This window comes from Erpetoichthys calabaricus, chromosome 11, assembly GCF_900747795.2.
Source record: "Erpetoichthys calabaricus chromosome 11, fErpCal1.3, whole genome shotgun sequence".
Lineage (NCBI taxonomy): Eukaryota > Metazoa > Chordata > Cladistia > Polypteriformes > Polypteridae > Erpetoichthys > Erpetoichthys calabaricus.
This window is the reverse complement of record NC_041404.2, coordinates 140983681-140999915: the sequence shown is the minus strand read 5'-3', so window position 1 is coordinate 140999915 and position 16235 is coordinate 140983681. Positions and strand designations below refer to the sequence as shown.

The following is a 16235-nucleotide window of genomic DNA, read 5'->3' as shown; positions in this document are numbered from 1 at the left end:
CTAGCCACGTGTTGGAGTGTACCTTGCCTCCGCTTAGCTAGCGATACCAGTTTGCTCAGCAGACATTATTATCTAGAGATTATTAAAAAGTAACATTTGACGTTTTTGAGAGAGAGAGAGAGAGAGATCAGAGCTACGTGTGTTTTAGAGGGTAGCTGCTGATTGGCAGAGATATCAAGGCCATGTGCTCTTCTCCCCACACGGGGGGACCGCTCTCCCATCAGAGCTGAACACGATCAGGTACTGTGCCAACGTTTGACGATGGAGCGTACCTACCTTCCACTTGGCCAGAAGTACATTTTTTTTGTACCTGCCTGTCCATGTGAGTTCACACTGATTGGATATATTTTTGTCTGAGGGAGCGCTCCCAACACCGCAAATCCTCACACCCATCAGGAACCTGGTAGGACAAAACTTTTCATTTCTTTCAAGAATCTGTTCACAGGGTGTTTCAATCACACATCCATCATCATCTGCCCCTGCCATACTGGACTGTTTCAGACCTTGTTGTTAGTGTGTTTTGCTTGCTGTTAGTGTTGTAATTTATTATCGCCATCCGGGAGCTGGGGAGGGCCTTAGCGTATGAGGCATTGGTTATACAGTGTGTTCTTTTTTCATTATTTGATGAATATATTTCATTGTTAAACTATCTAGTCATTGTGCCACTAACAGTGTCTCAGTGTGTGAGTGTATGCATGCCGGGTCAAGGCTGGGTGTGTTTCTGAGGATCTCCACAATAAAATAAACAAATCACCGTCTTCAGACGGTGTGAATCTTAGCGTCCCCACGATCGTTACGGGGTGAAAACGCAGACGTTTGAAAATGCAAACTCTAAATACACTCTGATTTGTTGGTGCTCATTACATGATCCTTCCCTGATTGGATCCTGCTCATTACATTTTCTTAGCCGCTCTGCTCGGCTTATACTCCCTTAAAACACATGATCACGTATATACAGAAGTGTTGCGCATTTACCTTTTATCTGTAAACCTGAAGATGTGCTGCAGGCTGTCAGCAGTAAAGAGCGCTAGTGAAATGGAGTGAGAGTGAAAACCAAATTCAACTGTTGAGAGGAACTAAAGCGACAAATGCTGAGAAATGAACCGATTACAGGAGGATGTTCTGCTAATCATTTTTCCATTCCCATCCCACCCGTTTATCGTTAAGACTTTCATGTCTGAAATAAAACAGCTGTTCAGACCGCAAGTAGAACTGTCACTCTGAGATGTTCCTCTGCCCGTTTATTCAACTGGAGACATACAATCATGTCAAAACAAAAGTACACACTATTAAATTTAGATTTCTTAACATATATGGACTGATCTTCTTTAACATTGTATCTTTAAATAAGGGTGATATAACAAACATCATGCATGTGGAAAAAATGTAGACGCCAGCATTCACCACTACCTCATATTAGAATCAGGCGTATCAGAGAGGATCTCTCGCCTGACCTTGTCCGCTTATATTTAAAGCTCAGATACTTAGTTTTGTTTCATCCTTGTAGTTGAAGTATGTGTTATCACCAGGCAGAGATCAGACAAGTTCTCTGAGGCCTTCAGAAAGAAGGTAAAAAGACGACAATGAGTCTGGGAAGGGAAATTGAAAAGATCTCCAGGCAACTAGAAATCAAGCATTCCACTGTCTGGAGGATCACCTACAAGTGGAGAGGATTGTAAAAAAACAGGCAGTGTGTCCACATGAGGCCACGTCAGCAAGTTCAACACGACAGCCAAATGCAAGGTGCTGAAAGGAGTCTCTAAGTAGTCCAGAATTCCACTGTTAGACCTCCAGGTAGCTTTTGTTGCTATTAGCGCCAAAGTGCAGGAGTCTACCATCAGGAAATTAGTACAGTGGAACCTCGGTTTGCGAGTAACTTGGTTTACGACTGTTTTGCAAGACGAGCAAAAATTTTTAATAACTTTTCACTTAATAAACGAGCGAGGTCTTGCAGTACGAGTAGTTTGTCTGCTGAGCGTCATGTGATCACAACTGAGCTGATGGTGGTTCTCTCTCTCTCACTGTGGGATCATGGGCAATCGTCTCCTATTCTCCGTCTGAGTCGGCGTGCCTCACTCATATAGTCAACATCCGTACGAGCGTATAGTGTTTACTACAGCATTAGCATTGTGACTGTGTGCGCGCGCTCATGTGTGTGTGTATGTGTGCTCGCGCGCACTCGTGTGTGTGTGTGTGTATGTGTGCTCGCGCACACTCGTGTGTGTGTATGTATGCTCGCGCACGCGTGTGTGCTGTAACGTGCGAGTCCCGGTCTTGCACCCTAAAACACGAAGCTGAGTCTCAGTACTTTAGCAACACAAGCTTTATTCAGCTTGAAACAGCAACAGCACGGTTATTTATACACAGACACAGCAGTCAGGCAGGGCCCTGCAAATTTATAATGTTCCTTGTTCCTTGTATCACCCATTGACGGCAGGCGCTTATAGTGTGGCCGCGATGTTTTCGGATTCGCTTTTAGGGAGAACTGCTACAGCACTGGGAGACTGCGATTGCTTTGGGACGCTCTTCCGCGTGTCGTCCCGTTGGGTGCAATCCCACAAGAGTTTAGAAACTCACTCACACCAGCCATGATTCTTTTCGAAGGTAAAGTGCAAGTTAATTTGTTTTATGTATTTTTACTTTATATTTTGTATTAATTATTTTTATATGAATAGTTTTGGGTTGTGGAACAAATCATCTGAGTTTCCATTATTTCTTATGGGGAAATTCACTTTGATATACGAGTGCTTTGGACTATGAGCACGTTTCTGGAACGAATTATGCTTGCAAACCGAGGTTCCACTGTATATACTTTTGAAGCCCATTATAACCGGACCAATTTTGATACTATATACAGTGGGTATAGAAAAGAACCCCCCCCCCCCCCCCCCTTCGAAATATTCCCTTTTTTTTTTTTTTTCTTACAGCCTTAAATGAAAACACACAAACTAATATTTTTTCCAGCTTTACTTACTCGATGCAATCTCTAACATCTAAGTGAAAGATATCACAGCTACAGTTCAGAAGAATTTTAAAAAATAAAAAACAAGAAATCCTGAGATGATAGATAGATAGATAGATAGATAGATAGATAGATAGATAGATAGATAGATAGATAGATAGATAGATAGATAGATAGATAGATAGATAGATACTTTATTAATCCCAAGGGGAAATTCACATACTCCAGCAGCAGCATACTGATACAAAAAGGACCCCCCCCCCCCCACCCCAAACTCAATCAGGTGTCAGTGCCCACCATTTCCACTGCAGACCATGGTTACTGGATTCCTTCCAGCTGTGCTCAGTTGTAATGAGTGTGATTAGTGAAGCTGTTCCTGGAGCATTCATTCCCTTCCTTGGTAGTGCCACTGACAGCAAACAACTGACTGTGGGTGGCAAGCGACTTTCAAAAGATCTCAGGGGTAGAGTTGTGGACAGACATAAGGCAGGAGATGGAGACAAAACAAATCTCAAAGGCTTCATCCATCCCAAGGAGCTCAGTAAAGTCCATCATAAAGAAGTGTTTGGTACTACTAGGACCCTCCCTGGATCCTCCAAACTAGATGGAAGAGCAAGGAGGAAACTGATAAGAGAGGCTACCAAGAGGCTAATGGTCACTTTGAAAGAGTTACAGGATTGTATGGCAAAGAGTGGTCATTGTGTGCATGTGACAACAATTTCACAAGTGCTCCACAAGTTCAGGAGGGTCGCACTTCTCAAGAAAGGCCACATTAAGGCTTGTTTGAGATTTGCCAGAATGCACCTTGAAGATTCTGATGCCAAGTGGAAAAAGGTCTTATAGTCAGATGAGAGTAAAATCAAACTATTTGGCCTCAATACCAAACGGTACACCAATGCAGCTCACCATCCACAGCACAGCTTACCTACAGTAAAGCATGGAGGCGGCAGCATCCTGTTGTGGGGGGGCCTGGGACTCTCGTTAGGGTAGAAGGAAAAATGGATGGGGCAAAATACCATCAAATTCTGAAGGAAAACCTGCTACCCTCTGCCAGAAAGTTGAAGATGGGCAGAACGTTCACCTTTCAATATGCCAACGACCCGAAGCACACAGCAAAACTGACAACACAGTTGGCTGAGAGAAAAAAGTGAATGTCCTGGCGTGGCCAGTCAGAGCCCAGACCTAAATCACACTGAAAATCTGTGGAAAGATCTGAGGATAGCAGTCCACCAACACTCACCATCCAATGTGACCGAACTTGAACAGTTAAACTGTAAAGAAGAGTGAGGGGCAAATATTGAGTGGGCTCAATCTAGGTGTGCAAAGCTGATAAGAGAAGAATCCCAACAGACTCAAGGCTGTCATTAAAGCAAAAGATGGGTCAACAAAATGACATGGGGGGGGGGGGGGGGTGATCCTTTATTAATCTCATTAGGTCTTTTTTTTTGATTTTTTACAATTCTTCTGAACTGTAGCTGTGATATCTTTCACTTGGATGTTAGAGGTGGCATTGAGTAAGTAAAGCTGGGAAGAAATATTAGTTTGTGTGTTTTCATTTAAGGCTTTAAAGCAAAACAAATGGGAATATTTCGATCCACTTTATATCAAAATTGGTAAAATTGTGTCGGCAAGCAGAATAACATTATAACACAGGTTCGGCACGACACCGCTGAATGGTTGCTGACCCCTGGTCTAGAAGAAAGACATGGAGTTGTGTAGCAAGTGAAAAGAAGAGTATCTTACACAAATGAATATGGACAATTAGAGAATGTCTAAACGTCTTTTCGACCAGGGACCGGGCCATGATTTGAACCCACAGATAACACAACAGCCTGTTCTTCCTTTCCAGACTAGCAGAAGAGGAAAGTCTGCTAGACACCGGACGTAGCCATGCCCATTGAGCGCTGGTGTCTGAAAAGAAACAGTTATTTTGATAGCTGGTGCTAAGCTGTTTGTAAAAAGGGGACTCAAAGAAACTCTACAAGTCAATGACTGGGAAAGATTTCCCAGACGTTTGCTCAATGATCCGGTATCATTTTTAGTGTGGGAGACCCACACAAAAAGAACGCATTTTTGAGGAAAGTTTAAAGTCAATTTGGAACATAGGAAACACATTTGATAATGAAAATCCCCATAGTATGTTAAATAGGAAAAAAAAACAAAACAATAAAGACACAGTGGGTTTCTTTGTTCTGTAATCCACCTCCTTGGCGTCAAAATGGTATAGTTGGTGGGATATGGAGGCTCCCTCTAAAACCTCAAGCAGCTGACACGCAGGGCAAGAAGCACTTCAAGTCTTCTAGAGTTGAGAAAGCCAAGTAATTTGTTGCGCTCCGCAGAGAGTCTGGGTTTTGTTAGGCAGTGGGTTCAGGTCCAGGGACCTCATGTATAAACGGTGTGTATGCACAAAAATGTTACGTACGAACGTTTCCACTCTCAAATCGCAATGTATAAAACCTTAACTTGGCGTAAAGCCACGCACATTTTCATGGTAGCTCCAACCCTGGCGTACGCAAGTTCTCTGCTTGGTTTTGAAGACTGGTGGCACCCAGCGTCAAAGCAGTGCTACTGTTCCTGTGTGGTTACCCTTTCTTTTTTAGATCCACATCCCTGACGTGGCTTTATAAATACACTGAAATTAACCTCATATTGTTTATTAGTTTAATGCATCTGATTGTAATTAACCTGTAACAATATAATGGTCCAGGGAATAGCCAAAGTATTCCAAATACCATAACTGCTTTAGCGTTGTTACTCTCACTGCACCTTCTTTTTTCTTCTTTCAGCTGCTCCGGTTAAGGGTCGCCAGAGCAGATCATCTTTTTCCATTAGTATACAGCATCAAGCACACGCTGCCTCAGCCATGCTGTCTATTGAACTGCTCTCATACGCTTCAGAGACTTTCCTGTACGGACCTCACAGTTCACAAACAGTTTCATCCCAAGAACTCTAAACGCACTCAATCAGTCCATCAAGTGCTCCTTGTAGAACTGTTTGTACTTATAAGTACAATTACCTCACTGTAAAGTTGCGATACAGTTATAATATTGCACAACCTGAGCCACTTTATAAAGTGTGTATTTTCATATGACAAAATAATTTTTAAGATGAAATGGAGCAAAATATGTTTATTATATTATACAGATAAAACTTTAAATTCAGTTAAATAATCTATATTGTTAATAATTAAATATGCGAGGACACAGTGGTGCAGCGCTAGCAACGATCCGCCGCCCCGTTCACAGATTGTTTCTGCCTCTCGCTGTATTCTTGCTGGTCCTGGCGCGACACTGGAAGGATAGATGGATAGAATAATTAAACATGTACCATGAAGATATTTCAATGTTCCTTAAAAGTTTTGAAGAATCGGTGTTCTAAGTTTACAGATGGCTTAACGTCTATTGTGTGGTGATTGGGTATTTGGAGAAAGAAAAGGAAGGACAGGAATTGGAGGTTAGTACGTTTGAATGAGATAGTACTTCTGTAATAAAGCATTTCATCGTAGGTCGCGCATGGCACAGCAAGCATCTTGTGTGAGACATGAACAAGCACTGCGCCACCGTGTTCCCATGTTTAATAACACGCTTTAACTCCTATCATCATGAAAATGATATCACATATACATGTCAGTATTTTAATTGTTCAGAGAGCTGTAATATCACAAATGTAATGGATTCTGTGTCCTGTCGGAGGAAGAGAAAGCCCGTTTAAGGAGCACGTAGTGATTCACACACACAGAGCACATAGAAGATCAAATTCAAAACAAAGCATTTAACGTGCTACTTTAGTTACGATGGGATTTGAGAAACCAGTAAATTAAACGATTTTAGGATGAAGTTTACGATGTTCTCCTTTATTGACAAAATAAACTACGTGATTAAAGTGGAAATTTCAAGATTAAAGTTGACATTTCAAGCTTTTTTCTCACTGTGTGCCTTTTTTTTTTCTCTGTACCCTAATAAGCTTTCATATGACACTCAGACGGTGGGCTACAACTCGCTTTTTCACAGCAACTTTGATATGTGACATCTTCTTTTTTTATTTCAGGCACTGTGCAACTTTGTGAAATTGAGCTTTCAAGTTTCTCTGACACTCTATGTCACTCGATCAACTTCCTTTTGTTGTTTATATCACTGTTTAAACCAACAAATAGTACGTTTTTTCCTTTGCCTCCACTTGGTATTCGCTGAAATTCTTCTATTTCCCCCCGTGCATTTACCATTGTCTTTTCACAGAAGGCTGAGCTTAAGGGCTGTTTATATTGATTTGCATATTCAAAGAGGCGTAATTGTGGGAGGAGTTGGGGTGGGACAGCAGGCGCGTGCACGTGCGTTACTTTTCACGCTGACCGGGATTTATGTAGCGGAAGAACGTGGAAATTGGCGAACGCACAGATTCCTGCATCTGGATTTTTTTGTGCGTAAGCACATTTCCGCTTTTGTCCGTACGCTATGTTATAGTGTGAATTCTACGCACGGCGTTATACATGAGACCCCAGGAGCGGTCAACTTAGGGTGCAAATCTGTTACACTACTTTTACCATGGACTGTAACCTTAAGAAAGGGGAACATGTAACAGAGTTAAAAGTCGTAAGCTTTTTACCACAAGAAAAACTGATACTAAGACATCAACTTCACCATTAGTGTCAGCAAAACCAAGGAGGTGGTCATAGACTTCAGAAAACAGACCTCCTTTACGCCTTCATCATAAAATTTGATCACAAAAATAGGCAAGGAGGCCGTCTACGTCAGAGGGGATGCTGTTGAGAGAGCCTTTACTGTACTTACTAACTCCTAAGGGGGTCCAGTGAGGTCCAGTCTCACTGCCTACATAACATCCTCATATATCACCTGCTCAGCTCAAGACCGTTAAACACTACAGAGGGTGCAGAAGGCAGCATGGACTGGCATCAAACTGCCATCTGCTCAGGACGCATATAACACAAGCTGCCCTATAAAGGCAAACAGGACTATTAAAGTTGGCTGCGTTCACAGTACTACATTTTTGTTTAAAATCACAGACATTCGTCTACATTTCTAATTTTTGTCGCACTACCACGCTGCAGAGACTATTGAAAATGTTTTTGAGTGCCAGGTACTTCTGAAAACGCTGGCTTGGTAATGTGGACAGATAAACACATAGCCTTTTGAAAATGCAAACTCTAATCACGCTCCAGTTTGTTTGTGCTTATTATGTTGTCCTCCCTGACCGGATCTTCCTCGTTACAACGTCTCACCCAAGGACTGGTCATCCTTCACAGAAAAAAAAAACATATTCCAAAATAGCAGACATGGCAGAGCTGCTTTCAATGGACCTTGTTACGTTGCTTGTCTGCACGCGTCTAAATTGCGTTTTGTACAGTTTGAAAGCTTCATACATAAGCAAATGGAAATAAATCATTGGTTGCTACAGTTCTGCGATAACTCCCATGGCCGGAGGCGTTACCATCCCTTCATGGATTTTACCTTTTGAACTGAAGATAGGATTCTTGACCAATGAATAAGGGGGAGAGGCGGATCATCAGTTCCAAAAGACCATTATGGGAATGCACCCTTCCTGTAGGACACGTTTTCTGGAAGTACCGTATATACTTGTGTTTAAGTTCTCCCATGAATAATTCGGGGCTTGACTTTACTGCAGCGTTCCTTAACCTTTAAGTATTTGAGACCCGAGTTTTCATTACAGTTATAATCGCGCCCCCCTAACGTTTTTTTGAAACCCTAATAAAATTTATTCCTATATTTTTTGCTGCCGATACACCGCTACAAGTTTAAAGTTTCCCTACGAATAGCGAAATTACGCCACATATGGCAACATTCGCACCCCCGTTTGGGCGCGCCCCACAGTTTGAGAACCGCTGCTTTACCGTATAATTTCCAGTATTTTATAATGTTGGTTGTATAAATCGAATGAGGAAAACTCTTGCTATTGGTCCAAGAGATCAAGATATGCTAACACCCACCTGAGAGAGTAACCACGGGGCACACAACCTTTTTTGTTCCTCTATGTATTCCCTGATGGAGGATTGCAGGAATCGTGGTATAGAGGGGTCCTTTCATCGGATTGGCTGGCCCAGCGCTGTTTCAGCCGTGGAATGGCCAAATGGGGGAGGCAGCTTGATGGATGAGGTCTCCAGGACTCAACACATCCAAATCATATTATGTGATATCATCTACTGTTAAATTCTGCTCCGTACTTCTAAAATTTTTATTTTTATACTGTATTGAGGATTTGTTCTGTGTATTGTATTGAATTGTATTGACCCCCTTTTTCTTTTGACACCCACTGCACGCCCAACCTACCAGGAAAGGGGTCTCTCTTTCAATTGCCTTTCCCAAGGTTTCTTCCATTTTTCCCTACAAGGTTTTTTTTTTTTTGGGAGTTTTTCCTTGTCTTCTTAGAGAGTCAAGGCTGGGGGGCTGTCAAGAGGCAGGGTCTGTTAAAGCCCATTGCGGCACTTCTTGTGTGATTTTGGGCTATACAAGAAATAAATAGTATTGTATTGTATTGTGCCTACGGGACCACACAGTAATACCTGCACTATTCCAAAGTGATGTTTGCACTGTTTTGTGTTTTTTGTATCTCACACCCTCATACACCTTTATCGTAAGAACATCCCTTGTCTACGATGGAGCGTTCGATCAGAAGAAAATATGAAGCTGGTTTTAAATTAAAAGTCATTGAAGTGGCGAAAGAAATTGGTAACTGCGCTGCTGCAACAAAATTCGATGCGTCTGAGAAACTGGTGTGAGATTGGAGGAGGCAAGAATATGTATTAAAAAAAAGTGAACTGTCGTATTTTTGGACGGGCGTATAAGTCGGGGATTTTATGATCGATTTTTTGGCTTTCAAGACCCGACTTATACGCGAGTATATGCGGCAAACATAAAGAATTGTTTAGCAAAAACTGAATGCATTTTGCAGACTTTGAACATCTGAATGGATAACAGACATGTGAATTATGCCACGAGTTACGTGAAATTCTTTTTTTCCCATCAATGTTTTTCACCTCGTCTGCCGTTGTCCAGCATTGGTCACTAATGACTCCTGTTCTATCAGAATCTTTGTTTTGTCTCTTCTGTAAAAAAATTTTTTCTCAGCCATCACTACAAACTACACGGGGAGAGCATCTTAACTAAAATATCCCTTTTAGGTGAAGTATCCTTTAAAAGCAGCGGTTCTCAAACTGGGGTCCGCGGTCCCCGGTTTCGGTGGGACCATGAGAAATGATTGCATATTTATACTATTTATATTTTTATAATTATTAACCTTTACCATCCGAGGGGAAGTAAGTGACTGAGCTCCGTCATTAGACCCGACCACTAATCTGCTGTTCCATTATTCACTGCCACCGCAGTGTTTTCCCACTGTTATCTCTCGGCACAAACCAGCCCTTATTATTTTTATCATAATCAAAAATTATCGATTCTTTCGTAGAATCAAAACACTCGCCAACAGTTTTCGTATATTTTATGAGAGTTGCACTGGCCAAAACAAAGCCAAACATAGAAAAACTGGTTAAGGCAAAGCATATGCATCCATCCCATTAAAATTTTAACTTAAATTTGATAACTAAGATGTACGTAATATTTTCTGAATAAATAATTTTGTCAAAAAATGTTTTATTCACAGCAGCCTGTGCCTATGCAGTGCCGCGCAGTGGGTATGTGGCACCCTTGTGCAAAGTATTTGGCGCCCCCAATTTTCTTGAAATATTGATTTTTTAAATTTTTAATAAAAGGGTCCGTGAGCCATCGAACAATTTTTAAAGGGATCGCCACGCAAGAAATTCTAAAGAAGTTTGAGAACCACTGCTTTAAAGTAAGCAACAGACAAATCAAACGTGTGCAAATTATAGATAGATAGATAGATAGATAGATAGATAGATAGATAGATAGATAGATAGATAGATAGATAGATAGATAGATACTTTATTAGGGTTAGGGTTTCCCCTTGGGATTAATAAAGTAACTATCTAAATTACAGCCAGCTCTACAGCACAGTGCTGTCGGGATCTGGGCAACTCTGAATGAAAGGCGCTATATAAGAAGGGAAGCAGACGTTTCTGGGCAAGTTTGTTCTACTCCCTGATCATTGTGACTCTGTGCGTGTTAACATATGAAAATAAGAATTTCACTGAAGTCTGCACACATGACAGGAATGACCCTATAAAAATAGAAAACCTTTATAATAGGGGTCCTCAACTCCGGTCCTGGCTGCAGGTTTTCATTCTAACCCTTTTCTTAATTAGTGACCCATTTTTGCTGCTAATTAACTTCTTTTGAATTCATTTTATTTGACTTGCTCATGAAGACTCCGACCCCTTAATTGTTTCTTTTTCCTTAATTTGCAGCCAAACAATAATGAGATACAAAATGAACCAAAACAGGACCAGCAAACCGTGTCCATCATACCATATCTGAAAATAAAGAAAGGTGAAGGTCTCAGGAATGCTGATCTGCTCAAGTCCCCAAAACATTTTAACAGTGCTCTTTGTAAAGAGAAAATCAACAATTTTGGAAATGTCTGCTATTGCATAATGACAGTAGCAACGAGCCATGGAATTAAAGAATGGGTTTAATTAACAACAAAACTCGGCACCTCATGAAGCAACTGGTTGGAGTTTGAAGCCCTGACTTAGTTGGTCTTCTGTCGGCTCACTCCCTTCATATTTCATTTATGTTTGTGTGCCATTTAAGGAAAGGAATGAAGCAATTCAGAGGAACGATGAAGAAATTCAGGGGAACAAATCTTAAGAAACAAGTCAATTAAAATGAATTCAAAAAGAAGTTAATTAGCAGCAAAAACAGGTCACTAATTTAGAAAAGTGGGGCCTTCCACTACTGGAGTTGGGCACCCCTGCTTTATAAGGTTAATCTTCATTTACACATCTTCCATGTACCTGCTTATCTGATTTAGAATCAGGGATACCCAGCATCACTGAGCACCAAGCCACACAGGCAAACACAGCAGGCCCCACTTCATTTGAGGGGGTTTCAACGTTTTCTAAATCTAGCTTTTCCTTTTTTACTTAAAACAAAACATGACACAAACTGCATACCGCTTTCTCGATTTGCTTTGAGTACAACGCAGTTAATAGGCATTAATTACGTGTAGTCAGGCTGTCATCGATCGTTTATTTGATTCTAATGGAGGTTGTGTGCTGCATGTCTCTGAGCTATTTGCATCCCCAAATTATTAATATTGTACAAACCCACGGCGACTCCGTCGCTTCCTTACCATTTACGAGGTACAAAACGAGATGCTCCTGAAAAAGATGTCGTTTATTACTATAAATGAACGGCCAGTCTCATCATCAGTGAGGGTGAGATATTTATGTGTTTCTCTGTGCGGGTTTATGCCGTGTTGTACTTAAAAGTCCCTCGAAGTAAACTCACTTGGTAGCTGCCAGGCGCTACTGCGCACGCGCATGTTTGGGCTCGCTAAGGATTACGGGAAGGGCGGGCGCTTACCGCTTAAAAGAGGACGGGCGGGAAGGAAGACGCACAGTCAGTAAACTGCTCGCTGAGAAGACCGCGTCGGCTTTGGCATTGAAAGGCTGTACCAGAAGCGTTTTGCTTAAAAAAAAAAAAGAAGCAAAAGCTAAACCGCAAGTAGAGTGATAATCCCTCCAGTCCTTGTGCAGGGTAACTTGCCTAACTTTAGGTAGTGAGAATTATAGCAAAATGATCCCTTTTATTGGCTAACTAAAAAGATTACAATATGCAAGCTTTCGAGGCAACGCAAGCCCCTTCTTCAGGCAAGATGTAATCAATTCTTGCCTGAAGAAAGTGCCAGAGTTGCCTCGAAAGCTTGCATATTGTAATCTTTTTACTTGGCCAATAAAAGGTGTCATTTTGCTATAATTCTCACTACATTCATAATGGCTAACACAGTACAACACCCTAGTACTACTAACTTTAGATGAGATTCTATTCTAGCGCGGACCATTTGTGCAGGCTTTCGGTGCTTTCCGTCTTTTTCATTTTGGTTGGTCTTAATACATGTTTCAAATTTTAAGTTGTTGTATACCTCGCTTCATTAACCACAAGCTCAGAACGTGTGAACATTTCCACGTATTATGCTTTAGACACTGTGGCGGACGGCCGGGACGCCCTTTTGGCACTGGATCTGGGGCAGCAGCCACGGGATGCACATTACGCCCCCCCCGGAACACTTCCCCCCTGGGTTGCATCGGGGCCACAATTATGTTACACAGGAGCTCATCCCTGTTGGGCTCAGTGGCCACCACCAGGGGGAGCTGCATGGCTTAAAGAGCCCGTGTGGGCGGGAAAGCAGCCACACCTAGAGGTGCAGCCTGAAGTAGGTTAATGACCACCTGAAGCACTTCCGGGTGGGCTATATAAGAAGCCTGCAGCCACCACTCCAGAAGCCAGAGTCAGGAGAAGGAGGATGATGATGATGATGATGATGATGACGATGACGACGACGACGCCGCTTGCCAGGAGGAGGGGGAGGAGGAGTGGTGGTGGTGGTGGTGAAGAAGAAGAGTGTGTCTTGTTTTGGTGCTTCGCTTTATTTTGTTTGGTGTGCTTTTGAGACTTTGTACTGCCTGTGGGACACGGGGAAGATGTGCCCCACAGGTTGAAAAAAAAAATTTTTTTTTTGTTTAGTTTTCACGTGCCTCCGTTGTCGGTCTCTGTCGGGTTGGGCGCCTATCACAACACTTTTATGCTTATTTTGTAGCTGAGTCTGCAGAAGTACATTCATTTTTCATAGAAATGATGATTGATTACAATACAAATAAACACTGCAGTATTTGTTTATTAATACACAAATTGTTTATTAATAAACCAGTAACTGCTGCAGTGTTTGTTTGCTTTATTTGTTTTTTGTTTACTCATTTTTCATGGGGCCAAAGCATGATTACAATATAAATAAAAACCGCAGCAAATACGCTTAAGCGTACATACACAACAGATGAGACCTTCGTCCTGTAAAGGCAACACTGCTGGTTCACAGTGATGCTCATCAAGCAGAAGTTCTATTGATCAGACAAGTACAGGGTGAGCCAAAAAGAAATCCCACATTTCAAACGTTTATTCTACATAAACGCTACAAGATAAAATACATTTCAGTACAACAGAAGAAAGGGTCTACAGAATAGATTTTTTTTCCACTGAATTTTAAAAATGTCTTCAAGGGGGTGACCATCCACTGGCGTAGCAATAGATTGTGCAAAGCACAAGGGCCTACGAGCTTGGGGGGGCCATATAGATTTAAATTTTTTTTTTTTTTAATAACTAAAACAGTGCTTTCACGGTCTCGATGCAGTGGCTTCAATGTTCCATGTCGTTACCATCAACTCTGACCTCGATGGCTGACGACAAATTGTATGCTGCTGCCGATCTTCTCGTTGAACACTACAGCACTGACATTTCACCAGCATTTTCCGCTTAACTGTTGTCATTTCGTGTGTGCTTTCCATCCTGAAGTGAGGCGGAGTGGTGGCTCTGAGGATCAGGATCTGCTCTGGTAATCTGAAGGTTGCCGGTTCGAATCCCGTAAATGCCAAAAGGGACTCCACTCTGTTGGGCCCTTGAGCAAGGCCCTTAACCTGCAATTACTGAGTGCTTTGAGTAGTGAGAAAAGTGCTATATAAATGCAAAGAATTATTATTATCCTGTCAACCAAGTCGACTGTTTTCGAAGTAGCTAAACTGTTGCTGATAGATCACTGTGCACTACTTTCAGCGACGTTTGCAAGTTACATGTTACTGCTGACTATACCAGTGCCTGCTACTGTGTGTGAACGATTGTTCAAAATTAAAACCCATTAAAAATGACCTCGGAAGCACAACGTCGCAGGACAGACTTGATGGCTTGGCTGCACTCTCAATCGGAAACGAGCGTGCCAGACAACTTGACGTGTCAAACATGGTTGAGACTTTTGCACAACAGAAGGCATGCAAGCGAGCATTTTAAGGTACTAGTGATATTAGAAATAATATGATTTGTGACTTGTCCGTCAGTTCCATTTTTGTAAGCTTTAACAGTTTTATTGTGTACTTTAGTATGGGGGCGTCCAGGTGGCTCAGTAGTAGCGCTGCTGCCTTGCAGTTAGGAGACGCGGGTTCGCTTCCTGGGTCCTCCCTGCATGGAGTTTGCATGTTCTCCCCGTGTCTGCGTGGGTTTCCTCCCACAGTCCAGACATGCAGGTTAGGTACATATTCGATCCTAAATTGTCCCTAGTGTGTGCTTGGGGTGTGTGTGTGCCCTGCGGTGGGCTGGCAACCAAGGCAAAAGGGGGTCCAACCGGGTACTAGCAAGACGTACCTAATAAAGTGGCCGATGAGTGTATATTTAAACAACAAAGCGTCACTCTACAATAGCGGTCAGTAAGATACAAATCAATAGAGCTATAGGCAGTAACGCCATCATCAATAACACCACAAGCCGTGCCATCATCATTAATCCCCATAAAATAGTGCGCTGTGTCATGCCACCTACTTTAGCATACCATCAGACATGCTGCCATCAATAAAGCCACACTGCATGAAGCACAATGAATAATGCTACTGGACAAAATGCCACCACCAGGAATGCCACATTTAATAGCAGCACAGCAGGTAATAGTGCCCCATTCAATAATGCCACAGACCGCAATGCCACTGTCAATAATACCACAAACCGTGCTACAGACAATAGGGCCATAGCGGCGTTTCTGCATTGAAAGCAAGTGGGGCGCTGCTGCCCATCTCCCAGCAGATGTGAATTAATTAAATAATATAGTAAACTTGCCTCTCTTTAATTAAACATATTGTTAAAACTTTTATAGCAAATTCAACTTAGTCATCATAATTGAATTATGCAATTTCTTTCTAGGGTGGCGCAGTGGGTAGCGCTGCTGCCTCGCAGTAAGGAGACCTGTCTGGGTTCGCTTCCTGGGTCCTCCCTGCGTGGAGTTTGCATGTTCTCCCCGTGTCTGCGTGGGTTTCCTCCCACAGTCCAAAGACATGCAGGTTAGGTGCATTAGCGATCCTAGATTGTCCCTAGTGTGTGCTTGGTGTGTGGATGTGTGTCCTGAGGTGGGCTGGTGCCCTGCACGGGATTTGTTCCTGCCTTGGGGCCTGTGCTGGCTGGGATTGGCTCCAGCAGAGCCCTGTGACCCTGTAGTTAGTTAGGATATAGCAGGTTGGAAGATGGATGGACGTGATTTAAGCTCCTCCAACTCTAAAGTATCTAAACTCATCAAAAGCAGAGGACCCAACATCATAAGACACCACTTACTAAAGTCAATAACATTTTAACAT

The 16235-nt window shown here is 42.3% G+C and overlaps 1 protein-coding gene across 1 annotated transcript in view; it reads right to left on the bottom strand.

The window, feature by feature from the left end:
• mpg (N-methylpurine DNA glycosylase) overlaps positions 1-12368 on the bottom strand; it is a 61782-nt gene extending 49414 nt beyond the window's left edge. The window contains exon 1 of the mRNA XM_028814129.2: positions 12203-12368. The gene's annotated coding sequence lies outside the window, so the exon portion shown is untranslated. The remainder of the gene's footprint in view (positions 1-12202) is intronic.
• Positions 12369-16235: the final 3867 nt, after the last annotated feature.